General features: G+C 36.8%; 1 long non-coding RNA gene and 1 pseudogene across 1 annotated transcript; one reads left to right on the forward strand and one right to left on the reverse strand.

Annotated features, from left to right (window-relative positions):
- The window catches only part of LOC130222315 (oocyte zinc finger protein XlCOF6-like), a 60,506-nt pseudogene that overhangs the window by 29,703 nt on the left and 2,968 nt on the right, over window positions 1–27,835 (forward strand).
- On the reverse strand, window positions 2,345–3,135 carry LOC130222416 (uncharacterized). Its single transcript, XR_008836449.1, has 3 exons — window positions 2,963–3,135; window positions 2,507–2,649; window positions 2,345–2,412 (listed from the first exon to the last, which is right to left on the reverse strand). It is a non-coding gene; the product is annotated as an uncharacterized LOC130222416 (long non-coding RNA).

Below are 27,835 nucleotides of genomic sequence, written 5' to 3' on the forward strand. Positions count from 1 at the left end.
GGAAATTCCTGCACATATCCTCAATGTGTCCTACAGGATTTTGTAATTCCTGCAGGACAGCAGCTATCCTGCAGGGGAAAAATTTAAATCCTTCAGGATTCCTGTAAAAAGTACTGCAGGATTCTAAAACCTGTAGGAATTGCCTGCACATATTGTCATTTTGTCCTGCAGGATTTCATAATTCCTACAGGATACCAGCAGGTTCCTGCAGAAAAAATGAAAATCCTGCAGAATTCCTGTAGGCTATTTTTGTAAGGGTGTGCGCGCCATTTTAGACTAGAAATGAACGGCCTGTAACGTTAGCGCTCAGTGGGAGACTGTAGAGGGTGCGGTAAAGTTGTTTTTATGTTGGACATTCCTTTGACAATCGTTGAGCGAATTAAGGGACTGTCTCAAAAGTACATAAAAACTGAAAAAATATATGTATTGCAAAACCTGAAAACATTAAAAGAATCATACAAATAGAATATATGGATGTGGACTAAGTGGTAAACCATTATTACAAAATTTTAAGTTTTTAATAACATTGTTATTACTTTGTACTTCAACATTTTCCTGTAACTGATAGAAGTTGCTGGTGTTATGGGACCTGTGCTACACGCAGTAACACTTTTAATATATCGTACACCACTTCACTTTTGGGTAAATCATAATGTTTATTTTTAATCAATTTTTTATTATTATAATATCTTCAAATCTATATAACTTCCTAGTCATGTGACCTGATGATGTCACACCAGCTTTAATATCTTCCCACACACCTGACACACGTCATACAACACTTGCTTTTTAAAAAGAATATTTCATCTATTTTTTATGAATTTTTGTAATATTTAAATCTATATAACTTCCTAGTCATGTGACCTGATGATGTCACACCAGCTTTAATATCTTCTCACACACCTGACACGTCATACATTTGCTTTTTAAAAATAATATGTAATTTTTTATACATATTTTAATATTGTAATATGTTATTCTCTTTTTAATAACATTGCTATTACATTGTACTTCAACATTTTCCTGTAACTGATAGAAGTTGCTGGTGTTATGGGACCTGTGCTACACGCAGTAACACTTTTAATATATCGTACACCACTTCACTTTTGGGTAAATCATAATGTTTATTTTTAATCAATTTTTTATTATAATATCTTCAAATCTATATAACTTCCTAGTCATGTGACCTGATGATGTCACACCAGCTTTATAATCTTCCCACACACCTGACACACGTCATACAACACTTGCTTTTTAAAAAGAATATTTTGTATATTTGTAAAACATTTTTACATATTTAAATCCATTATTCTTTCTGGTCTCGTGACCTGATGATGTCACACCAGGTTCAGTTTTTCCTTATACATCACTCATCATACACCACTTACATTTAGAAAATAATATATTATGTTTTTGAATTATTATTTAATTTAATTTAAATATTTTATTTGCATTCTAAATTCATGCTCACATGGCTTGTTTTAACACACTGTATTGCATTGAGAACCATGCTGTACACATCATGCATCCATTTATTGGTGCTTAACTGTCTTTGTGTATAATAAACAGTTTTTTTCTTTTAAGTTATGAACGATGCATGGCACAGAATAGCTAGACATATATTTTATTCACCACAATTTGTAGTTACTCTCTTTATTCACCAGGAGTTACCACAGTGGATTGAACCGCCTACTTATCCAGCGTATGTTTTACAGAATGCCCTTCCAGCTGCAATCCAGTACTGGAAAACACCCATAATTGTCATCCATACAACTACACTATGGCCAGTTTAGTTCATCCGATTCACCTATACCGCATAGCCCCCCCTCCCCCCCCCCCACTTACCACACTGCTGGTCACATGTGCACAGAAATCATCACAAGGAGATGATACATATATCCTCCTGAGTCCCCGTCCATTGACTTGTATCCTCTGTAGTGGACATTACTTTGTGTATTTTCTTTGAATTATTTGAGCTACTCTGTCAAGTCCTGTTGTACTGTTCAGATGACATCCCGTGCTTTCTAGTGATAGGTCATTTGATTGGCTGGCATGCTAGGAACCACTTCTTACACTGTCCCTTACAAAAAAACCCCGCAGGAATCCTGCAGGAATATTATGCAGATTTCCTACAGGATTTTCAGCTCATTTTCCTGTAGGAATACCTGCAGGAAATTTATGCAGGGATTATTCCTGCAGGAATTACAATCCTACAGGTCTATTAAACAACAGTTCCAGCAGGATTATCGTGCAGGACAGATATGAATTTAGAAAAATTTCACAATGAAACTATGTATTTTCACAATTTTTTATTAAAATTGTAAAAAAAAAAAAAAAAAAAAAAGAGAATAAAAGAAAAAAGTAGACCAAAGCAGAATCCAATTCACAGCAGGCTGCATTTACTCCATTTCCCTAAAAAAAGTAAAGAAAGTAAGTGGTATAGTTAGTGTGTGTGTGTGTGTGTGTGTGTGTGTGTGTGTGTGTGTGTGTGTGTACAAATTATTACCTTACTTGTAACTTGTGCTCATCATTTAATTTTTCCGAGTGCTGCCCTGATAACTTTTATTGGTACATCTGGAAATGTCTATTGTGCTGTGTCTGTAAATTCCCCTCTCCTGAACATCCTCCTCCTGAGAGTTTCTTTGTTGTCTAAAGAGAAATAAATATTTAAAAATACTTAAAGTTGAAAATACATATATTCAATCATGATTAGGCATGGGCCGGTATAAGTTTCTGGTGGTATGATAACTTTGGATAAAAATATCACGATATTGTGATTACTGCTCTAAAATAAGTTATTTTTAAATATCCGAGTAAAAAAAATATTTAGGAAAGATTTAAAATATTTTGTAACAGTAAACATGTCAGGCTTAATAATTACAATAAATCTTTGACTTCTGCTGTCTTCATTAGTTTCAAAAGTACAGATTTCTTTACAACACATAAAAACCTTTACAAATACCTTAGAAACAGTCTAAAACTGTGGCTGGTGAACTTTCATCCTCATCGGCAACATCCACAACATCTCCAGGGTCAAAGTTATTTTTCAGTAGGTTCTTTTTAGGAACAATGTCAGGTCGGTGGCTCCTCCCTTCATTCCACTAGGACCCATGTTTTGCCCATTTTCTAAGACAGAAAGATAGATATATAGACAGACAAACAGACGAACCCCCACACACACAAACATATATACACACAAATATATATCATTCATTTATCTGATGGCTTCAGCTGACTGTATCCATGACAACAGTTTTACCTAATGTCAACATGCCAACAGGTAGTTTGCTGTCCGACCGGCGATCTAAATGATTTCTGAGGTAATAAAAAACGACATTAGCATCAATTATAAGCAGTAAATGATAAAAATATAATTAATATAGCCATTTTTTAAATTAAGTTTTGATACAGGCGCCGGCGGTAGTAGGCCTGGTACTAGTACTGTTAATGTGATCTCGGCTTTAAAAAGAAAAAAAGCATTTGTTTTGGTGTTACAAAGCAATTTACTGATTCAACGTTAAAATATATCAGTAATTATAGCACTTTAACGATAAAATAACTTAAGAAAAGTACTTTACCTTGTACTTGAAGACGGTTGGTGACAGTTGACTGACGTGCATTCGAATCGGCGACGTGAAGCGAGTCATCTCAATGTATCGAATCTATTCTCTGAATGATTCATTTTACCGGAGTTTATAATGTAAACTACATTGCTACGCCAGTAGGTGGCGAAAACGAGCGTGAAAGATTATCTGTATGAACCTGTAAAGCAGATTAATTAAAACTTAAAAAATTTATTTTCTTAAAGAAAAAAGTATTTTTATAAAGAATGTTTGTTTTAATTTGTTTAACCAAGTCCATTTGCCAAATAATACACACACATATTAGTAGTAGTCATTATTAACTTAAATATTGTAATTATTATACGTTTATAATATAGACCTATACATTATTGGCAGCAATGTATTATCTAATTTCAATTTTGCATTTATATCTTATTTTATTTCAAATGTTTATAATAATTTACTAATTAAATTTACTCTAACACTGCAGAAAACACATTATGTTTACCAATCCAACTAACAATAACCCTAACCTGCTTCTTTTTAAAGGATAAAAATAGAATAAAAAGTGTACTTAAACGAAGAGGCACCAGTTCCAGCTGCCACAAAAAGGCAATGGACACGGAATAACATAGGTTGCTCAGGTCAAAAAGACAGAGAATCAGGGAAAACAGCAACAAACATTTTAAAAGAAAGAGGGATAGACTCTGTTGATCTCATAAAATGCACAGACATACGTTCAACATGTGTCTAGCTCAAGGACCAGTCTTGCAGTTTTTTATTTTTATTTTTTGCATCCAACCAAACAGATGTTAGTTGAATTCAAATAGCTGGATTGACATTTTAATAAATGAAATAAAAAAGTATGGAAATAAAACGTAAAGTGTAGAGCTTGTTTGTTTGCATATATGCATAATTTGAATGGTTTAGAGTAATGGTTGATTTTTATAATTGCCTATAATCAATTCGTATACTTTTATTGATGTATTTATTCATTTTTTGTTTGTTTGTTGTATTGTTTATCTGTTAGAACTCATATTAAATTGCTACCAACAGCAAGTGACAGAATTTCTTTCTTTCATTCCAATTACAACAAATAACTCCTGCAAGTCCTGCAGGAATTATAAAATCCTGCAGGATTTGTCACTTGCTTGGATTCATTGTAAAACCTGTAGGAAATTCCTGCACATATCCTCAATGTGTCCTACAGGATTTTGTAATTCCTGCAGGACAGCAGCTATCCTGCAGGGGAAAAATTTAAATCCTTCAGGATTCCTGTAAAAAGTACTGCAGGATTCTAAAACCTGTAGGAATTGCCTGCACATATTGTCATTTTGTCCTGCAGGATTTCATAATTCCTACAGGATACCAGCAGGTTCCTGCAGAAAAAATGAAAATCCTGCAGAATTCCTGTAGGCTATTTTTGTAAGGGTGTGCGCGCCATTTTAGACTAGAAATGAACGGCCTGTAACGTTAGCGCTCAGTGGGAGACTGTAGAGGGTGCGGTAAAGTTGTTTTTATGTTGGACATTCCTTTGACAATCGTTGAGCGAATTAAGGGACTGTCTCAAAAGTACATAAAAACTGAAAAAATATATGTATTGCAAAACCTGAAAACATTAAAAGAATCATACAAATAGAATATATGGATGTGGACTAAGTGGTAAACCATTATTACAAAATTTTAAGTTTTTAATAACATTGTTATTACTTTGTACTTCAACATTTTCCTGTAACTGATAGAAGTTGCTGGTGTTATGGGACCTGTGCTACACGCAGTAACACTTTTAATATATCGTACACCACTTCACTTTTGGGTAAATCATAATGTTTATTTTTAATCAATTTTTTATTATTATAATATCTTCAAATCTATATAACTTCCTAGTCATGTGACCTGATGATGTCACACCAGCTTTAATATCTTCCCACACACCTGACACACGTCATACAACACTTGCTTTTTAAAAAGAATATTTCATCTATTTTTTATGAATTTTTGTAATATTTAAATCTATATAACTTCCTAGTCATGTGACCTGATGATGTCACACCAGCTTTAATATCTTCTCACACACCTGACACGTCATACATTTGCTTTTTAAAAATAATATGTAATTTTTTATACATATTTTAATATTGTAATATGTTATTCTCTTTTTAATAACATTGCTATTACATTGTACTTCAACATTTTCCTGTAACTGATAGAAGTTGCTGGTGTTATGGGACCTGTGCTACACGCAGTAACACTTTTAATATATCGTACACCACTTCACTTTTGGGTAAATCATAATGTTTATTTTTAATCAATTTTTTATTATAATATCTTCAAATCTATATAACTTCCTAGTCATGTGACCTGATGATGTCACACCAGCTTTATAATCTTCCCACACACCTGACACACGTCATACAACACTTGCTTTTTAAAAAGAATATTTTGTATATTTGTAAAACATTTTTTACATATTTAAATCCATTATTCTTTCTGGTCTCGTGACCTGATGATGTCACACCAGGTTCAGTTTTTCCTTATACATCACTCATCATACACCACTTACATTTAGAAAATAATATATTATGTTTTTGAATTATTATTTAATTTAATTTAAATATTTTATTTGCATTCTAAATTCATGCTCACATGGCTTGTTTTAACACACTGTATTGCATTGAGAACCATGCTGTACACATCATGCATCCATTTATTGGTGCTTAACTGTCTTTGTGTATAATAAACAGTTTTTTTCTTTTAAGTTATGAACGATGCATGGCACAGAATAGCTAGACATATATTTTATTCACCACAATTTGTAGTTACTCTCTTTATTCACCAGGAGTTACCACAGTGGATTGAACCGCCTACATATCCAGCGTATGTTTTACAGAATGCCCTTCCAGCTGCAATCCAGTACTGGAAAACACCCATAATTGTCATCCATACAACTACACTATGGCCAGTTTAGTTCATCCGATTCACCTATACCGCATAGCCCCCCCCCCCCCCCCCCCACTTACCACACTGCTGGTCACATGTGCACAGAAATCATCACAAGGAGATGATACATATATCCTCCTGAGTCCCCGTCCATTGACTTGTATCCTCTGTAGTGGACATTACTTTGTGTATTTTCTTTGAATTATTTGAGCTACTCTGTCAAGTCCTGTTGTACTGTTCAGATGACATCCCGTGCTTTCTAGTGATAGGTCATTTGATTGGCTGGCATGCTAGGAACCACTTCTTACACTGTCCCTTACAAAAAAACCCCGCAGGAATCCTGCAGGAATATTATGCAGATTTCCTACAGGATTTTCAGCTCATTTTCCTGTAGGAATACCTGCAGGAAATTTATGCAGGGATTATTCCTGCAGGAATTACAATCCTACAGGTCTATTAAACAACAGTTCCAGCAGGATTATCGTGCAGGACAGATATGAATTTAGAAAAATTTCACAATGAAACTATGTATTTTCACAATTTTTTATTAAAATTGTAAAAAAAAAAAAAAAAAAAAAAAGAGAATAAAAGAAAAAAGTAGACCAAAGCAGAATCCAATTCACAGCAGGCTGCATTTACTCCATTTCCCTAAAAAAAGTAAAGAAAGTAAGTGGTATAGTTGGTGTAGGGCAGAATACAGTCTGTACAGTATAAAAAGCATTACAGCTATGAATCCCCATAAACAACCAATGGACCCTTTTCACAAAACTGTAAAAATGTGTTTAACGGTCATCAGCATCCTAAATACCTTAAAGTTTTTAATATTTAGATTTTTTAATGTATGTACATTTATATGTATTTATGTATAATATAATCTTTGCGACAAATTACAAAAAACAAATGATCGCTTATGCGAGGAGTATTTAATGAAGTGTCTGTGGGGACAGGACAGTGGATCTGAGATCATTCCCTCTTCTGGCTGCTGTTATCAGTCACACTATTTTATTTTCCTTTTTCTGTAAGTCTTGATAACACCATCCTGGAGTTTTTCTTTTAATATTTCAGCAGATAGAATTGTAAAAAAAAAGTGTTGTACTCTCCAATTCACAAATGTGATAATAAAAATAAGTGTGTGTGTGTGTGTGTGTGTGTGTGTGTGTGTGTGTGTGTGTGTGTGTGTGTGTGTGTGTGTGTGTGTGTGTGTGTACAAATTATTACCTTACTTGTAACTTGTGCTCATCATTTAATTTTTCCGAGTGCTGCCCTGATAACTTTTATTGGTACATCTGGAAATGTCTATTGTGCTGTGTCTGTAAATTCCCCTCTCCTGAACATCCTCCTCCTGAGAGTTTCTTTGTTGTCTAAAGAGAAATAAATATTTAAAAAATACTTAAAGTTGAAAATACATATATTCAATCATGATTAGGCATGGGCCGGTATAAGTTTCTGGTGGTATGATAACTTTGGATAAAAATATCACGATATTGTGATTACTGCTCTAAAATAAGTTATTTTTAAATATCCGAGTAAAAAAAATATTTAGGAAAGATTTAAAATATTTTGTAACAGTAAACATGTCAGGCTTAATAATTACAATAAATCATTGACTTCTGCTGTCTTCATTAGTTTCAAAAACACAGATTTCTTTACAACACATAAAAACCTTTACAAATACCTTAGAAACTGTATAAAACTGTGGCTGGTGAACTTTCATCCTCATCGGCAACATCCACAACATCTCCAGGGTCAAAGTTATTTTTCAGTAGGTTCTTTTTAGGAACAATGTCAGGTCGGTGGCTCCTCCCTTCATTCCACTAGGACCCATGTTTTGCCCATTTTCTAAGACAGAAAGATATATAGACAGACAAACAGACGAACCCCCACACACACAAACATATATACACACAAATATATATCATTCATTTATCTGATGGCTTCAGCTGACTGTATCCATGACAACAGTTTTACCTAATGTCAACATGCCAACAGGTAGTTTGCTGTCCGACCGGCGATCTAAATGATTTCTGAGGTAATAAAAAACGACATTAGCATCAATTATAAGCAGTAAATGATAAAAATATAATTAATATAGCCATTTTTTAAATTAAGTTTTGATACAGGCGCCGGCGGTAGTAGGCCTGGTACTAGTACTGTTAATGTGATCTCGGCTTTAAAAAGAAAAAAAGCATTTGTTTTGGTGTTACAAAGCAATTTACTGATTCAACGTTAAAATATATCAGTAATTATAGCACTTTAACGATAAAATAACTTAAGAAAAGTACTTTACCTTGTACTTGAAGACGGTTGGTGACAGTTGACTGACGTGCATTCGAATCGGCGACGTGAAGCGAGTCATCTCAATGTATCGAATCTATTCTCTGAATGATTCATTTTACCGGAGTTTATAATGTAAACTACATTGCTACGCCAGTAGGTGGCGAAAACGAGCGTGAAAGATTATCTGTATGAACCTGTAAAGCAGATTAATTAAAACTTAAAAAATTTATTTTCTTAAAGAAAAAAGTATTTTTATAAAGAATGTTTGTTTTAATTTGTTTAACCAAGTCCATTTGCCAAATAATACACACACATATTAGTAGTAGTCATTATTAACTTAAATATTGTAATTATTATACGTTTATAATATAGACCTATACATTATTGGCAGCAATGTATTATCTAATTTCAATTTTGCATTTATATCTTATTTTATTTCAAATGTTTATAATAATTTACTAATTAAATTTACTCTAACACTGCAGAAAACACATTATGTTTACCAATCCAACTAACAATAACCCTAACCTGCTTCTTTTTAAAGGATAAAAATAGAATAAAAAGTGTACTTAAACGAAGAGGCACCAGTTCCAGCTGCCACAAAAAGGCAATGGACACGGAATAACATAGGTTGCTCAGGTCAAAAAGACAGAGAATCAGGGAAAACAGCAACAAACATTTTAAAAGAAAGAGGGATAGACTCTGTTGATCTCATAAAATGCACAGACATACGTTCAACATGTGTCTAGCTCAAGGACCAGTCTTGCAGTTTTTTATTTTTATTTTTTGCATCCAACCAAACAGATGTTAGTTGAATTCAAATAGCTGGATTGACATTTTAATAAATGAAATAAAAAAGTATGGAAATAAAACGTAAAGTGTAGAGCTTGTTTGTTTGCATATATGCATAATTTGAATGGTTTAGAGTAATGGTTGATTTTTATAATTGCCTATAATCAATTCGTATACTTTTATTGATGTATTTATTCATTTTTTGTTTGTTTGTTGTATTGTTTATCTGTTAGAACTCATATTAAATTGCTACCAACAGCAAGTGACAGAATTTCTTTCTTTCATTCCAATTACAACAAATAACTCCTGCAAGTCCTGCAGGAATTATAAAATCCTGCAGGATTTGTCACTTGCTTGGATTCATTGTAAAACCTGTAGGAAATTCCTGCACATATCCTCAATGTGTCCTACAGGATTTTATAATTCCTGCAGGACAGCAGCTATTCTGCAGGGGAAAATTTTAAATCCTTCAGGATTCCTGTAAAAAGTACTGCATGATTCTAAAACCTGTAGGAATTGCCTGCACATATTGTCATTTTGTCCTGCAGGATTTCATAATTCCTACAGGATACCAGCAGGTTCCTGCAGAAAAAATGAAAATCCTGCAGGATTCCTGTAGGCTATTTTTGTAAGGGTAAACAAGTCTTCATTTTCCTTTGTTCATGTTCTGCTATCCAATCTGGCCAAAACCCATACAATCACCAACAATCCACCTCAATAAAACTTTCAACTTTTTATTCAAAAAGGTCATTTTAACTCTATTTATCATAATGGTTTAATTATTTTCCTCACAATAACATTTGGTTTAAACGTGCTCCATGTATTTACTGCTGAGGACATCGACCTGGACAGATTGTTGTGTATAGATTTAGTTTATTATAGCTTTTAAAACTTTTTTTAAAGTGTGTTCATTTTTTATTATTTTTATAAAGGTTATTTTGGAAAAAAGTTTATGGATACAAGTAAAGCTTGCTTGTTTTTACTCAATATTTAAAATCTTTTGCTAAGAAATATCTAAAATATAATTTTTTAAATAAATTTATTATTGTATTATTATTGTAAATGTATTAACGTATATATTTGTTTTGATAGGGCAAATTAAAATCTTTTCCATCTGGGCCATTTGAAAAATTCCTTAGCCTTAAGGCCTTTATGAGTCTAAAATTTCATTCATAATGGTCTTAAAAAGTCTTGTATTTAACTTGGTGAAACCTGCAAAAACCCTGGTTTAAAGTATGTCAGAAAACTTGGATGGCCCCAATATTAAATATGCTGAATGTAATGGACACTAAAGGAAATAATAATTATAAAACATTGTTCAGTATTCTAAACTATATGATGTTGTTGTGGGATGACGTGAAACAAAACAAACAATATATAGTGGAACAATAACGTTTAGCATTGCACTGACTACAACTGGCCAACAAACTAGACTAAAAATGACTTTTGCTGCTTAAGAAATGGATTACAGCATGCTGATGATATGCAAACATTTGAGTGTAAAGTTCGTCAGTATTGACCATATTCTTCATGTACCAATAGGCGTCATTGGACTCTTTTTGCTTGAGACTTTTTTTTAAAGAATTAATTTTTAGATCCTAAAAACACTGTAATGCTGCTTAGGCATGGGACGATACCCGTTTTCAAGGTGTTGGAGCCATTTTATGGGTTGCAATTTTATTTCACGCCACTAGAGGCTGTAAATGGTATTTATGCTCTCCTCACGTGGAGCTGAGGAGTGTAGAAGAAGGTCAAACAAACTTTTTGACCGTCATGGCTGTGAGAACGGGTTTATATATGTTTTGATGTTTACTTCTTTAATTTTGACAAAATGGACAATAAATGGATTGGAATATCCAACTTTATTTACAAAGGTATGGACGTTTCACTTTATTATTAACCCGTTCATGCAACAAACGCGTCAGAACCAACGACCAAAATATATGCATCTACACTTAAAGTCAAAAAGTTTGACCGCTGTTTGGAGCTGGTTTTGATAAAGAGCTTTATTTGCAAAGTTTATAACAAAAGACTGAACCGGATCATGCTGCAGACTACAGGAAAAGTCGAATGATCCGATCCGCAGGAAGAAGAGGGGCGCATTGATTGCTTGTGTAAAGTGGCGGCTGGATTGGAAAGGCTGTTCCTGGGATTCGATGAGCATTACCGCTGTGTTTGTCCAACTGGTGAAGCAACAAAGGAGCTACGCGTTTGGCTAAGGAGCAGTGCACGAGGACTCCATTGTTTCTTCAGTCCTGATCTACACAAGCATTGGATTATGAAGGTATGAGATGTGACATTTTTAAAGCTCGAGCTAGCATCAAACTGACTTGACATTTTACATGGCCATTTAAAAGAAAAAGAGGGTGTGCGCACACAGTAAAAAAAAGGGTCTGTCTGTTTGTTTGTTATGGTTTGTCAGTGTTTACAATGAGTTTGTGTTAAGCATGTGCTGTGTATATGATGTAAATAATCAGTGAATGTTTTACGGTTCAAATGGCTGATAAAAGTGAAACTGGTGTTTCAAACTTGACCGATCCTGACGAGGATCAAACACAGGTTGTAGAGGGTAATGGTAAACATGACCAATTGGTTCAAAAACGTGAGATTAAGCTTACTAAAAAAGGGTTTTTGCATAAAGTTGATATGTTGCAAAATCTTAGAAAATCTAAATTTGAAAAAGCAGCAAATCTCAAAAGGACACTAAATGATCTTATGACTAACCCTGACAATGAAAGGCAGGTTAAAAGCACATTTGAAACATTTCAATCTCAAGTCAAAGAGGCAAGGGAAGCACATGAGTCTTTATTGGTTTTATTACCCATTGAAGAAAGAGAGAAACATGAAACATGGTTTAAAGCAAAATTGCTGTGGGTTGAAGAATTTTGTGCTGTTGTGAATAAATGGATGGATCAGCGTCAACTTGAAATGCAGTGTGCTGATAGTGAAATAAATCCCAATGATAGTGTTTCCAATGTTGAAACCCGGGTGAGCAGTAGCAGGTCGAGTCGACATAGTAGATCCAGCTCTAAATCCAAGTCATCTGTCCAACAAGCACGCATTCAGGCGGAGGCTGAAAGAGCTGCTCTTGTTGCTCGTGCAGAATCTTTAAAAGAAAGACATGTTATTGAGGAGCAAGTGGAAAAATTGAGGAAGCAAAGGGAGCAATTGGATCTTGATGCTGAGATAGCAGCTTCGACTGCAAAGTTATCAGTTCTCAAAACATTTGAGCATCAAACCAGTGGAAGTATGGTGTCCGATGGGATGGAATCATACCTTACCAAAGGAGCAAAGCCAAAAGCAGCAGCTTCAGTTCACCTTCCTGTTAAATCAACAGTGGCCACTACTTACAACTATGATGGTCTATCATTATCACCAACATCGAAAAGTGTGCAGCAGCCACATGCTCAAACTTCTGTTCCAGTGCACAAAGGGGTTGCAACACACAGTACACGGCCAAGTAGACCCACCATAGGACATCAGGCTTCTTCAAATGCTGTGGATCAATCGCATACAGTATTGAGTGTGCTGAAAAAACAGCAACGAATGACAGAGTTGTTAATTCAGCAGCAAAAGGCTAGCTACCTTCCTCCACGTGAAATTCCAATATTTGAAGGAGATCCTTTACAATTTAATTCATTTATGAAAACTTTCCAGTATTGTGTTGAAGACAAAACAAACAGCGAAGGAGATTGCTTGTATTTTTTAGAGCAATATACAAAGGGACGTCCAAAGGAAATTGTTCGTAGCTGCATGAACATGAGGCCTGAAAGGGGTTATCAAGCAGCTGTAGCTATGCTTAAGGAGCATTTTGGAAATGATCATCTTGTATCTGCTGCCTACATGGAAAAGGTGCTTCAGTGGCCAGCAGTCAAAGGAGAAGACATTACAGCTCTTCAAGATTATGCTGTTTTTCTACGAGGTTGCTGTATTGCTATGTCAGAGGTACAGTACTTACAAGAACTCGATATGCCTGCCAATTTGAGAACCGTGGTTTCAAAGCTTCCATTTAAACTAAAAGAGAAATGGAGAACTGCAGCATATGATTTTCTAGATCATCGTGATCGCAGAGCATCCTTTAATGATCTTGTCTCATTTATTGAGCGACAGGTTAAAATCCTTTCTGATCCAATATTTGGATGTATTCAGAATGTGGACAAAGGAATGATCAGTAGGCCGAAGGAGGTGGACAAACGTAGTCCACAGTTTATATCAAAGTCTAAATTTAAAGGCAACAGCTTTGCCACCAGTGTTACTGATGTTGATGGACACACAGCCAAGGAAACAAAGGTAAAGACTAAAGATTCGAACTGCCAGTTCAAAGCCAGAGTGAGTAATCCTGTCACTTGTTTGTTTTGTTCTCAAAATCACTGTTTAGAACAATGTAAACAGTTTGAGAAAACAAAGCACAGGGAAAAGGTGAGCTTTTTAAAGGAAAAGGCGGTTTGCTTTGGCTGCCTGTACACTGGACATCGCAGTAAGCATTGTGCAAAACGTTTAATTTGCAAAACATGCCATCAAAGACATCCTACTGTTATGCACATACACTTCAAACAGAAAGTTGATACTGCTGTTAACACTGATGGCAGTCTCCCTATGGAAACAACTACACCAACAGTAAACAATGCACTTGTATGTACACAGGCTTGTAATCATACAGGGGCTGGGAACAGCAATGGAATTCTTCCTATACTTCCAGTACAAGTTAAGTCTGTTTTGGGCAATAAAGTCATCCAGACTTATGCTTTTTTGGATACCGGCAGTACTTCTACATTTTGCTCAGAGAGTTTAATGAGGAGGTTAAATATAAATGGACGTAAGACAAAGATTTCACTTCTCACAATGAGTCCCAAATCTACAGTCACAAGCTATGTTGTAAACAATTTGGAGATTGCAAGCCTCTCTGGTGAAAACTTTTACAGGCTACCAGAAGTTTACACACAAAGTAAGATGCCTGTAAGCCCAGCTAACATTGTTAAGAAAGAGGACTTAGCTGAGTGGCCATATCTTGATTCTGTACACATTCCACACATTCAAGCTGACATAGAGTTGTTGATTGGTACCAATGCCTCTAAGTTACTTGAGCCCTGGGAAGTTGTGAATAGTCATGGAGACGGGCCGTATGCTATTCGAACCCTACTGGGGTGGGTTATACATGGTTCAATTGGTAGTTGTCAAAATGAACGTTGCACTGCTACAGTGAACAGAATTGATGTTAAAAAATTGGAATTGCTATTGGAGAAGCAATATCAACATGACTTCAATGAGAACTTATTTGAAGACCAAGAAGGTATGTCTAGAGAGGATGCTAAGTTCATTGAGATCATGAAAGAGTCTATAAGCCTCAAAGAAGGACACTACAGTTTGAAACTTCCTTTCAAAAGCAAGAATGTTAATATGCCTAACAATCTCTCCGTTGCCAAGCAACGTCTCCTTGGAATAAGGAAAAAATTTGAAAGAAACAAGGAATTTCAGCAGAAGTATACAGACTTTATTAATAACATGGTTGACCAGGGTTATGCTGAAGAAGTACCAGAACAGGAGCTTAAGCAAAATGATGGAAAGGTTTGGTACATTCCCCATCATGGAGTGTACCACCCCCGTAAGGAAAAGTTGCGGGTTGTTTTTGACTGTGGAGCAGAATTCAAAGGAACTTCTTTAAACAGTCAGTTACTGCAGGGCCCTAACTTAACTAGCTCATTAATTGGAGTTCTTTTAAGGTTTAGGCAGGAACCAATTGCCTTTATGACTGACGTTCAGGCAATGTTTTACCAAGTAAAAGTTACTGATAAGGATAAAGACTTCCTTCGTTTTCTGTGGTGGTCTAATGGTGATGTAACACAAGACATCATTGAACTTCGAATGACTGTCCATCTATTTGGAGCAGTTTCTTCACCTAGCTGTGCATGCTATGCTCTAAGAGTGAACGCAGAAGATAATCAAAACAGTTTTGATTCAGAGGTAATTGACACAGTCTATAAGAATTTCTATATGGATGACTGTCTGAAGAGTCTAGCATCTGAGGAAGAGGCAATCCAGATGGCCAAGGATCTTTCTGCGCTCTGTCATAAAGGTGGGTTCCATCTCACACAATGGGTCAGCAACAGTCGTAAGGTTTTGCAATCCATTCCAGAGCAAGATAGATCCAAAAGTCTTGTTGAGCTTAACTTGGACTGTGATCACTTACCAGTAGAAAGAGTTCTAGGTCTCCAATGGTGTGTGCAGACAGACTCGTTCAATTTCAAGACTGCCTGCAAAGAACGAATGCACAGCAGACGTGGAATTTTGTCGGTGATCAGCTCAATCTATGATCCTTTGGGATACTTGTCACCAATGATACTTCCAGTCAAGCTCATTCTACAGGAGTTATGCAGGACAAACTATAGCTGGGATGATGAGATTCCACCAGTTCTTGACCAGCAATGGTCCAAATGGATTACCAGTCTGAATTATCTGAGTGCCTTTAAGGTTGATCGATGTTTGAAGCCACATGGGTTTGGAGAACCAATTCAAGGTCAGCTACACCACTTTTCAGATGCCAGTGAAAAGGGATATGGCTCTGTGACTTATCTTAGACTACAGAATAGTGATAACGCCACTCATGTCTCCTTTCTTCTTGGCAAGTCTAGAGTGACACCTCTTAAACCAGTCACAATCCCTCGACTAGAGCTAACTGCTGCTGTTCTAGCCGCTCGCATTGATAAAATGCTCAGAAGGGAGATTCAGCTAGATTTAATGGAATCATGTTTTTGGACTGATAGCACATCTGTGCTGAAATATATTAAAAATGAGAACAAAAGGTTTCGTACCTTTGTGGCAAACAGAGTTTCTGTTATCAGAGAAGCTTCAGAAGTTACCCAGTGGAAGTACATCCACACTTCTCTCAATCCAGCTGACGATGTATCTAGAGGAATGACCGTTCAGAAGCTCATAACCAGTAAGAGGTGGTTAAATGGCCCAGAGTTTCTGTGGAAACCGAAAGAAGAATGGTCAGATAACGGCATTGAGATGGACATTTCTGATGATAGTGATGATCCAGAAGTTAAAAGGGAGCTCACAACAAATCTTGGAGCTGTAGAAGATGTCAGCAATCCCACTCATACACTAATCGCATACTTTTCTGATTGGAGACGACTCAAAGTGTCAGTAGCTTGGCTGCTGAGACTAAAGGACATTTTGCGGGAACTGAGCTGCCAAAGAAAGCAGGCAAGCATACCATCAGATGACCTGAGAAATGTGAAACGCAAAAGACAAAAAATTAAAACTTCAGGTCAATGTTTGACTTCAGATGATCTTTTAAAGGCAGAGAAAGCTGTCATTCAATTCTGTCAACGAGAGAAATTCAGCAAGGAAATTGCTTCGTTGGAATCTGGAAGATCTAAAATCAGAAAGGATAGTGCTATTTACAAGCTGAACCCTGTTCTACAAGATGGACTGTTGAGAGTTGGTGGTCGGCTTTGTAAGATTGCAATGCCAGAAGAAATAAAACATCCTGTAATTCTCTCTAAAGACCAGCATGTTTCAAAACTTATTCTTAAGAACATCCATGAGCAAATTGGTCATGGTGGAAGGAACCATATTCTTTCTACATTAAGAAGGAAGTACTGGATCACCCATGCCAATTCAGCTGCCAGAAAAATCCTTTCAAATTGTGTCTTTTGCAGGCGACAGAAAGCAAAATTAGGTGAGCAAATGATGGCAGATCTACCTGGGGAAAGATTAACTGTAGATCTTCCTCCATTTACGAATACAGGAGTGGATTACTTTGGTCCGGTTGAAGTAAGAAGAGGTCGCTCTCTTGTAAAACGTTATGGTGTGATCTTTACCTGTATGGCCAGTAGGGCAGTCCATTTGGAGGTCGCCTATTCTCTAGACACTGACTCTTGCATTAATGCACTGCGTAGGTTTATTTGTAGAAGAGGGCAAGTGTCTCATTTAAGATCTGATAATGGAACCAATTTCATTGGCTCAGAAGGAGAACTGAGAAAGGCCCTCGCAGACTTGAATCAAAACAAGATTCAGAAAACTATGGCATACAAAGGCATCAAATGGAGTTTCAATCCACCAGCGGCTTCACACTACGGAGGTACATGGGAGCGTATCATAAGAATGGTAAGAAAGGTATTATCTTCCGTTCTACATCAACAAACATTGGATGATGAAGGATTACATACCTTTCTTTGTGAAATTGAAGCTATCCTAAATGACCGACCTCTCACCAGCATATCTGATGATCCAAATGATTTAGAGCCACTTACACCAAACCATCTACTTACCATGAGAAGAACACCAATTCTTCCTCCTGGACTGTTTAATGAAAAGGACCAGTATGCAAGAAGGAGATGGAGGCAGGTGCAATATCTCTCTGACCTCTTTTGGAAGAGGTGGATAAAAGAGTACTTACCTCTACTCCAAGAACGACAAAAATGGACCATGGAAAAACGTAATTTTCAACCAGGTGACATTGTTCTTATTGCAGACAATGTAGCTCCTCGCAATTCTTGGTTGCTTGGAAAGGTGCTCGAAACATTTCCAGATCAAAGGGGTTTAGTTAGATCTGCTAAAATCCAAACTAAAATGAATGTTATAAAGAGACCAGTAACAAAATTGTGTCTTTTATTAGAAACATAAAGCTTTGAAGATATCATGAAAACATAAGCAGAGCTGCTTGTTATGTTGTTTAGTTGATAATTTAAAAATGTAAGGTTGTGTTTAAAGGGAAATATAGAAAATGTAATGTGTTTTCTTTTTGAGACTCATGGCTCCTAATAGAAATATGTTAATTTAATTGTTTATCTTACTCCTATTCATAAACAATTAGGGGCTGGTGTGTTGGAGCCATTTTATGGGTTGCAATTTTATTTCACGCCACTAGAGGCTGTAAATGGTATTTATGCTCTCCTCACGTGGAGCTGAGGAGTGTAGAAGAAGGTCAAACAAACTTTTTGACCGTCATGGCTGTGAGAACGGGTTTATATATGTTTTGATGTTTACTTCTTTAATTTTGACAAAATGGACAATAAATGGATTGGAATATCCAACTTTATTTACAAAGGTATGGACGTTTCACTTTATTATTAACCCGTTCATGCAACAAACGCGTCAGAACCAACGACCAAAATATATGCATCTACACAAGGTATACCACGGTTTTAAAAAATTCAAGGTTTTAAAACCGCAAACATTTTCTGCTGTACCGTTCCTACGGTACATGTAAGTTTTTTTTTATTTATTTTTTTTATTGTACATTTCTACATTTTTCAGGACAACAGTATCTCCAGCAGAAAAGATATCCAAAGATGCCATTTTAAATTGTAAAGAAATCTGTGTTTTTGAAACAAATGAAGACAGCAGAAGTCAAGGATTCATTTGAATTATTTAGCCTAAAGTTTATCAAGTGAAAATATATTATGTTCAAAGGGAAAAAGGTGTTTGTTTTTTACCCAGACATTTAAAAAGAAGAGCAGTAATCACAGTACTGTGAAACTGTGAAATTTTTATTTAAGGTTTTCATACCGTCAGAATCTTATACTGGCCCATACCTAAAGCTGCTTGATGTTGCAAAGCCATATTTTCTAATTTTATTGTTTTTCTTTGTATGTGTCGTCATGAAGACACTTGTTTATAGAGCAAGTAGTGTGACCGTTTTCTGCCGTTTATTATTCCTGGTCATTTCTCCAATAGGCAACTGAAGTTCTAAAACAAAAGCATTTGAGATCAGGGCCCCATTTCAGAATGGAGGTTAAGTGAAAACTTAAAGTATTTTAATACTGAAATGAGAGAAACTCTGGGTTTTCCGTTTCAAAATGGCAGGTTTGTCAAACTGTAAAAAGCAGGGTAAATCAAGCCTGTTTTTGAAAGAGAGGTAACTTTTATTCAGAGTCAGTTAACGTGGTAACTTACCATGTGAACCTAACCTGGTCAGTAGCAGGTTTTATTCTCTAAACTCTGAGTTTCTGCCGGTCTCCCTTTCTTTTTTAATAAAGAAGCGGTATTTCTCGCTTAGCCTTACTCTGTCGGTCTCCTTTCCTTTTACGTTTCCAGCCACCTATTTTTATGTGCATTTTGGATAGGCTAAGAGCATAAAAAATCAGTTGATGGAAACGTCATGATGCACATAACTTTTGAAATATAGGCATAAAAAACATGCGCATAAACTTCAGCACGTGTTCATTGTGTGCCAGCATTGTCCTCTGAGGTGAAGGTTATTCATTAAACAAAGAAAAGATTCATGTAGCTTCTCCTACCGCAGTAAATTCTGTATTTACTGTTGAGATTTGGCACCAGTTAATCAGGAAGTGACTAGCTTGTTCTCTTTGATTCATTGAATGGAAACGCTGATTCATTCATTCATTCATTTTCTTTTCGGCTTAGTCCCTTTATTAATTTGGGGTCGCCACAGCGGAATAAACCACCAACTAATCCAGCATGTTTTTATGCACCGGATGCCCTTCCAGCCGCAATGTCTTTGAACTTGTGGGGGAAACCGAAGCATTCAGAGGAGACCCACACGAACGTGGGGAGAACATGCAAACTCCAAACAGAAATGCTAACTGACCCAGCCGAGGCTCTAACCAGCAACCTTCTTGCTGTGAGGCGACAGCATTACCTACTGCGCCACCTTGTCGCCTGGAAACAGATTTATTTGTATTTTTTTTTATGCAATATTCCAGTTTTGCAAATGAATTTAATTCACATTTTTGGATGGAAACACAGCTATTGCCTACATTTCAGTCACGCAAAGAACAAAGTCATGTACGAGAATGGCTTGTTCTTCTTTAATGAATAATTAGCTTAAAATCACAGACCTTCTACAGGGACATGTACTGTAACTAGATTAATGGGATTATTACTCGTTCTAAACACTATTTTTTAGTTCTGCTCACATTCTTATTATTCAAATATTTTTATTGATTTTTCAAAAGTCTTCAATTTTCCCACAACACACATATTGAACAACAAATTAACATGGTACATAGCTACAGACATACTTGCATCCCATAAAGAAAAAGGGAGAAAGAGAAAAATAAATAAATAAAAATAGATAAAACAAATTAGGAAATTAGAGATAAACTCTCACTTAGAATATAATAACCCCTGAGCGTTCAATGTAGGAGCTTTCGATGTAGGAAAGGCTGTCAAACCTCATAAAACTTTTTTTGTAGAGCCTCGGATGGTGTACTTAAGGTGCTGGAGTTTAAGACGTGATAACACTTCTAATATCCAATGTTTGTGGGATGGCGGGTTTGTTTTTTTGCACCTGAGAAGAATCAGGCGTCTGGTCAATAAAGAAGAAAAGGCAATGCTTTCTATGTGATTAGCTAACAGGTACATTTCTTCTGGCACTCTACCAAAAATTGAGGTCGAATGATTAGGATCCATATCTTTAATACATATAGTCAAAAATGATCAAAAAATATCGGTCCAAAAATTATGTAATCTAGGGCATCCCCAGAAGACATGACTCAGATCTGCTGGCTCCAAACCACATCTGGGGCAAGATGAATCTGACCCTGGATACATTTTTGCCAGCTTGTTTCTAGATAGGTGAAGCCTATGAAGCACCTTAAACTGAAGAAGACCATGTCTAACACATACAGAAGATGAGTGTACCAGTTCTATGGCACATTGCCAGGCTGTATCTGATATTTCCAGTCCCAGTTCGTCTTTCCATTTTTGCTTTATACGATTTAGGGAAGGGGAGGGAGTTCTTTGGATCACTTCATAAAACATGGACATCATACCCCTTTGATATGGGTCCATATTTACCAATTCATCTATCCAGCATGCTTCTGGTCGGTTCAGTGAAGGAGAGAAATGTTTTTAACGAAACTTCGGACCTGAAGATACCTAAAAAATTAGACTGGGTAATCTCAATGTCTGTTCTTAACTGTTAAAATGAGATAAATATGCCATCTTTAAACAGGTCCTAACCACAGTTAACTCTCTTTCTAGACCATAATTGGAATGCTTAATCTATAAGAGAGCGAGGGAATAAGGGATTTAACAAAATGGGAGCAGAAGGCAATGCTTGTTTATTATTAAAGTGAAGTCTGAATTGTGACCATATTCTGAGTGATCCATTAATAACTAGGATATTCATAGAATATTGTTTACTCCCTGGAATCGAAGCACAAAGTAGTGAGCATAAAGACACTGGATTAGACGTGTGCTGTTCCATCAGTAACCAAAGTGGGGCCTCATCATTACAAATGTTGGAAAACCAGAATATCAGTTTTTGTCTATTGGCCGCCCAATAATAGTATAGGAAATTTGACATTGCCAATCCACCCTCTTCCTTCTTTCTTTCCAGAATTTCTTTTTTATGTGAGGAGTTTTCTTATCTCAGAGAAATGTACAAATACAATCATTCAACTCCTTGAAAAATGACTTGGGAATAAAAACAGGCACGGTCTGAAATAGAAACAGAAATCTGTGTAGTATTTTCATTTTGATGGAATTGATCTTCCCAGCTAAAGATAAAGGAAGGGTTGACCACCGTGTTGTCTCATTTGGCTTTGTCTAATGTCATTTTAAAATGATTATTGAACAAATCCTTATATTTGCGTGTCACACTCACACCCAGATATACAAATTTATCAGGATGTACTGAAAATGGAAAGGATTGGAAGGACATTTGCTGTGCTCTATCATTGATGGGGAAAAGGAGACTCTTTGCTAGATTGACTTTGTATCCATTATGTGGAGATCCTCTGCATTTTCACTTGTCAAGGAGTAATATTCCGTTTGCAGAAGAAGTCTTATGGAGCTCTTTGGAAGGTGATGTTGAGTGTAGCTGATCAATTGTATTAATTTTATTCATAATCTCTGTAAGCCACTTTGACATTCTTTTATTTGCACTAATTTGATATGCAATAATCTGTCCTCTTATATATGCTTACAGAGTATCCCATAGGATGCTATAACTTATCTCTGGGGATTTGTTTGTCTCAAGGAAGAAATCAATTTGAGCATCAATAAATTTTACAAAATCGTCGTCTGCCAAGAGTTTTGAGTTAAATCACCATGTACGGTGGGGGATTACATTGCCTGGAAAACAAAGCTGTAGTGAGACTGGACAATGGTCCGAAATAACAATACTACCATACTCTACTTCTGACATTAAGGGAAGTAACTGCTTGTCGAGGAGAAAATGGTCAATCCTGGAATAGGTTTGAAGCACAGGTGAATAGAAGAAAAATTGCTTAGAAGATGGATATTTAAATCTCCAGGGGTCACTTACGCCATATGTCTGAAGGAAGGAGTTGATACATTGTGCTGGCTGACTTAATGTATTACTCGAAGTGCTAGAACGGTCCAAAATTGGGTGCAAAACACTATTTAAATCGCCTCCTAAAACTAAATTATGTGTCGAGACTAGGCAAAATTGAAAATAAATCACTGAAAAATTGTACATTGTCCCAATTAGGAGCATACACATTGGCAAGGACCACAGACATGTTAAAAAGTTTACCTTGGATTATTATGTATCTGCCATTTTTATCCAACACATTTGACTCCATAACAAACTGTACATTCTTATGTATGAGTACAGTAACGCCCCTACTTTTGCTATTGAAGTTAGAAGGATATATTTGTGTATAGCCTCCTCTATTAAGTTTAGAATAGTCCTTTTTCAATAGACATGACTCCTGTAATTATACAATATCAGATTTTAACTTATTAAGATATGCGAACACCTTGTTTCATTTCACTGGGTAATTTAGCCCCCACACATTCCAAGACCAACGACGAGATGATCCCAAGGTTTTTTATATCCTGGACCTGGCCGAATCCTGAGCAGCTACTGTGATGGTCATGGAGGAGTGGAGAACATGAGACTGATTCCTGTGACGCTCCAGAGACAGACGAGTCTTCGCTGAGGCCAGCTTCCAGCCTCCGCCACTAAGACTACAGCTCTGCACAAACGTTTGGCCAGCGGAGAAATTAAAATGGTCGTTCCCAACTGAGCCTGGTTTCTCTCAAGGTTTTTTTTCTTCACTTCCGCCTTTAGTGAAGTTTTTTTTCCCTCTCCGCTGTCGCCACTGGCTTGCATGTTTCGGGATCTATAGAGCTGCGCATCGTTGGATTTGCTCTTCAGTATTTGGACTCTCAGTAGTGATTATTAAACCACACTGAACTGAGCTCAACTGAACTGAACTTAAACACTACAAACTGAACTACACTGTTCCTATTTACTGTGACCTTTTATGTGAAGCTGCTTTGACACAATCTACATTGTATAAGCGCTATACAAATAAAGGTGAATTGAATTGAACTGATAAAGTTTGTCTTTACTCCACACATTTTATGGAGGGCTGTCGAAAACATTTATCAGAAGCATCCGAAATGTATCTTTGGGTTTTGTATGTAGGGGGGTCTGGGGGAGAGAGTGGAGAGAAAAAAAAAAGAGAAAAAAGAAAAAAAAAACGGGTGATCGCACATACACATTTGAACACGAAACAACACAATATTGAAACCTTGCGTGTAAACTTGCACACACTTCCAGCTACTCCCAATCTTAACTAGCTGACCATGTGGGACCTCACGTATAAAACAAAACAATTTGAACAGCTTTTGATGTTTTACTACAAAGCTACCCCATTATGGACAAAATATACTTGAGAACTAGACAACAACGAACATGTGCTATAGTGGTAATTTAAAAGTTAACCGGAGAGTGATGTTATCATTTCTTTGACAGTCTAGTGTACTGTCGTGATTGCCTTCATTTCAATTGCTTTCTTTAAAATATCCTCTTTTTTGGAAAAGTAGTGGCATTTAATCACAAAGGCACGTGGCGGTTCCTTGTTGTTCACTGGTTTGCTGTGTAGAGTGCGGTGTGCCCGGTCCAGAAATGGAGTCTTCTTGAGGTTCAGGGTATCTTTCAGGAGGCCGGCTACAAACTCCTTTACACGTCTGCCATGCTCCCGTCCTTTTTTAACTCCCGTAATGTGGAGATTTGAGCGACGAGACCTCTCCTCAAGATCCTCACTTTGGTCACTCAGCAGAGCCAGCTCCTTTTTCACGATACTAAACTCTTTTTCCAGGGTAGTAAGAGAGTTGGAGTATCCACCCAACACCGACTCCAGACCAGTCACTCGCTCTTTTGCTGCTTCCACTCTGTCGTTAATGTGCTCCACAGCATAGCGTAACTCTGTTCAAAGCTGGTCAATTTGATTGCAAAGTTCATTTGACTGTGTAACGGCCTTTTCTTCAATTTTAGTAATCAAATCGCCCTTTAGTGCATCTATAGCTTGAAGGACCGCACTGTTATCCCTCGCGGGAGCTGTCTCTTTCTTATATGCAGCTTGCACTTTGGGGCTATCATTAGCATGGAGGCTAGTAGCGGATTCCGCCTCCCTACGGTTGCTTGGGACTTTATTCATCCTGATTCAAGTTGAATTACGCTCAGAACAGCTAGACTCCGACACTTAAATGCTTATTTTCCAGTATAGGTAGGTTTAAGGTAATAGTATTTAGAATAAGAGCAATATTAAACGAAATTTTAAGTTTCACGTGAGGACCTGAACAGTTTGCGTCTTTACATGGTGCCGCTCCAACTGGAAGTCTAAAACAAACAATATAACAATAATCACAATAAAACACAAAACCCTCAGCACTTATAAATCAAATGAAAGTGAAAGGAAAAAATGCAAATGATTTCAGGCCAGCAGACTCATCAGATTTGAACTGCTCACACTGTAACAGTTCAGTCAACTTCTCTTTTTTCGACAAACACAACATATTCCTGCCCTCTTCAACTCTCCCACTCTTTCTTTGTACTCTCACCCATTTCCTTTTTGCCGTCCCATGGGTGGAGACCAATTAAACAATGTTGACTGTCATCACAGAAAACACCAACAATCATAAATGCATGATTAAGTGCTGTCATGGCTTTGCAATCAAAAAAAAGGTTGTTATAATAGAGGCCAATGGAGAAAAAACAGCCATGAATATAACGAAAAGGGAGTAAATTTGCCCAGAGTGTATGGAGGTTTTTTATTTATTTCAAAGCATTTTCCCAGAATATGTCAAAATAAGATGTCCCCAAATATCAGTCCGTTTGCTGAGACAGAGAAAGTTTTGGCCAAATTAAGCATTAAAATCACCCCAGAATGGATGAAAATGACCCAACAGCACACAAGAGGAAAGGTGCACATTTCAGCCTTTATGCAGATGCTGTACAGGTGTGTCTCTTGTCTGCGAGGCAAATATTCAGCTGTTTGTTCAGCTTTTACCCCAGAACTTTTTTTCTGATGCGTTTACCAGTCAGGCACAGAATGAACAAGTATTCCCTGTCTGCTTTACAAATTTTAGAAAAAAAAATTGTTGTAATTATGAATATATATATGAATAAAAATAGGCCATTTACAGTTTTATCAATATGACCAAAATGACTTTTATGAGAAACTCTGAAAACTAGACTGACACAGTTTCAGTTTGCTACAACTTCTATGTTAAGCGGCTTTGACACAGTTACGTTGTAAAAGCACTAGATAAATAAAGTGGAATTGAATTGAATCTGCTTAAATGTGTACACGTTAATGGACCAAACATAATATGATCGGATTTATTTTACATTTAATGTGCATCAAAATTACAGTGTGTGTAGCCAATGTTTCCAGTGTCTTTTTACTTTTCAGCTTTTGATGAGAAATTTTAAGATTTAATGAAAACTAATGTTTTATTTATTTATTTCAGACCTAATTGAAGAGCATCAGGGGAGTAAAGAGGAGGAACTTCATGTCAAAATTGAGGAAAAAACTCATTTACAGACTGATGGTATTTTGAAAAGGAGAGACAAGAATCGTTGCACCTGCACTCAGTGTGGAAAGACGTTGGCAAGCAAAAGCAAACTTAAGATTCACATGATGAACCACACTGGAGAGAAACCATTCAAATGCACTCAGTGTGGGAAGAGTTTCAGCCAATCATCACACCTCAATCGACACACGAGGATCCACACTGGAGAGAAACCATTCACATGCATTCTATGTGGGAAGAGTTTTAACTGCTCATCACACCTTAATCTACACATGAGGATCCACACGGGAGAGAAACCTTTCACATGCACTCGGTGTGGGAAGAGTTTTAGCCAATCATCATCCCTTAATCAACACATGATGATCCACACTGGAGAGAAACCATTTACATGCACTCAGTGTGGAAAGAGTTTTAACTGCTCATCACACCTTAATCTACACACGAGGATCCACACTGGAGAGAAACCATTCACATGCACTCAATGTGGGAAGAGTTTCAGCCAATCATCATCCCTTAATCTACACGTGATGAGCCACACTAGTGACAAACCATTCACATGCACTCAATGTGGGAAAAGTTTTAGTCTGTCATCATCCCTTAATCTACACATAAGGATCCACACTGGAGAGAAACCATTCACATGCACTCAGTGTGGGAAGAGTTTCAGCCAATCATCACACCTTAATCAACACATGATGATCCACACTGGAGAGAAACCATTCACTTGCACTCAGTGTGGGAAGAGTTTCAGCTGCTCATCATCTCTTAATAAACACATGAGGATCCACACTGGAGAGAAACCATTCACTTGCACTCAGTGTAGGAAGAGTTTCAGCTGCTCATCACTCCTTAATCAACACATGAGGATCCACACTGCAGAGAAACCATTCACATGCACTCAGTGTGGAAAGAGTTTTAACTGCTTATCACACCTTAATAAACACATGATGGTCCACACTGGAGAGAAACCATTTACATGCACTCAGTGTGGGAAGAGTTTCAGCCAATCATCATCACTTAATCAACACATGAGGATCCACACTGGAGAGAAACCATTCATATGCACTCAGTGTGGGAAAAGTTTTAGTCTGTCATCATCCCTTAATCTACACATAAGGATCCACACTGGAGAGAAACCATTCACATGCACTCAGTGTGGGAAGAGTTTCAGCCAATCATCACACCTTAATCAACACATGATGATCCACACTGGAGAGAAACCATTCACTTGCACTCAGTGTGGGAAGAGTTTCAGCTGCTCATCATCTCTTAATAAACACATGAGGATCCACACTGGAGAGAAACCATTCACTTGCACTCAGTGTAGGAAGAGTTTCAGCTGCTCATCACTCCTTAATCAACACATGAGGATCCACACTGGAGAGAAACCATTCATATGCACTCAGTGTGGGAAGAGTTTTAACTCCTCATCACACCTTAATAAACACACGAGGATCCACACTGGAGAGAAACCATTCACATGCTCTCAATGTGGG

Source organism: Danio aesculapii, chromosome 4 (genome assembly GCF_903798145.1).
Source record: "Danio aesculapii chromosome 4, fDanAes4.1, whole genome shotgun sequence".
In the NCBI taxonomy this organism is placed as follows: Eukaryota; Metazoa; Chordata; class Actinopteri; order Cypriniformes; family Danionidae; genus Danio; species Danio aesculapii.